Raw genomic sequence first — 1,674 nt, 5'->3', positions numbered from 1 at the left:
GCAGCCCAATACCAAAAACACAAAAGCTGCCCAACAACAGCTCCTCCATCGGTTCTGGGAGTGTATGATGTTTGGCACTCCATGAGCACTAGTGTGACGAAGAGTATGGCTGCAAATTGAGCGTAAAGTAGTCCTCTGCTGCCATCCCATGACTGTGTCAAGCATTCATCTTCTACATACAATAGGGTATGAGGATGATCAAATGATGTCTCCTTAATGCAATTCTTACGACTTTCAGTAGTCCAGTAACACAAATTATAAAAATGTATAATCAGGTAAGCTGAGGCTATGGCTTATATAGCCCAACCTATGTTAATTGATGACATTGGCGTCCCAGAAGAGTATCTCCTACCGTTAATTAGTAGACCGGTAATTAAAACTAAAGAAAGCTGCTTTCAATTAGATTTTACAAGTCCTAGCACACTGAACTCAAATCTATAAGCTTAGTGATTTTGTGCAAATAATTAATAATATTTTAATGACTTTTTACTTATGTCCTATGTTGAAGCACATCTACTTGTAATTTTAGGTTATATTGTATTTTGTGCTGTACACTATTTGCATTCTTGGATAATAAATGTTATTTTCCATTGTGCTCACTCTCTGTGCATTGTTATATAATAATCAAAGGACGATCGAATGGTCTAAATTATCCAATGCAGATTTTGTTAAACCATGATCTTGTGTTCATTAGAACATGGGTTGGAGTGAAGCACCAGAGGACTAGATGTTCCTTCACTGGCCCAGGCTCTGGAAAGAAAATTGAGCCCATCCACGACGCCATTTAAAGCTGTCAGTAGAGAAGATGACTCACAACTGGATCTCACTTTTTTGTGTTATATCAGTTCTTGTTGATGATATGGCCTGTGAGAGCAGTGATAATGGAGACTGCAATGCAATAGTAGTTGATATGTCGACATTCTATACAGTACAAGTATGAGCAGTCAATCATTTTCTCTGTTGGAGACAACCCAACTCTGTGTAGAGATGTCAGAGGCAGTAAAAGGAGTTAAAAAAAAACTAACAAAGAATCCACCACCAGCTCAAAAGATAGTGCTAGCCCAATACACAAGTTTGAGCATATGCTATTACACATTAAAGGAGTGAATATTTTTAATACTTTTTTTGCCTTTTCATACACGTAAAAAGATGTTCCCAATTCAGACATTTATGGCATATCCATGGGATATGCCATAAATGTTTGATAGATGCTTGTCACACCTTTCAGACTGGCACCTACGTCGAGAATGGGGATCTCCCCACCCCATCCTGCTGGTGTCCAGATGGAGAATTAATGGAAAGATGGGCTCGGCGGTTTCCATAACTGCTATAGAAGTGAATGGAGAGAACTGCGTTGATTTAATGGCACCAGTCCAATCATTCTCCATCTGGATCAGGTGACCACCATTCTGGAGATAGGCACCAGGTCCAACAGCTGAGATCCGTGTTTGTCAGATATTTAGATATGCCATAAATGTCTCAGTTCGGCATACTTCTTTAACCCCTTCAAGACCCAGCCTGTTTTGGCCTTCAGGATTTTTTCAAATCTGACATGTGTTACTTTATGTGGTAATAACGTTGGAATGCTTTTATCTATCCGAGCAATTCTGAGATTGTTTTCTCGTGATATGTTGTACTTTATGTTAGTGAAAAAATTTTGTCGATAATTTTGGT

Source organism: Rhinoderma darwinii, chromosome 3, assembly GCF_050947455.1.
Source record: "Rhinoderma darwinii isolate aRhiDar2 chromosome 3, aRhiDar2.hap1, whole genome shotgun sequence".
In the NCBI taxonomy this organism is placed as follows: domain Eukaryota; kingdom Metazoa; phylum Chordata; class Amphibia; order Anura; family Rhinodermatidae; genus Rhinoderma; species Rhinoderma darwinii.
This window is presented reverse-complemented; position numbering follows the sequence as displayed.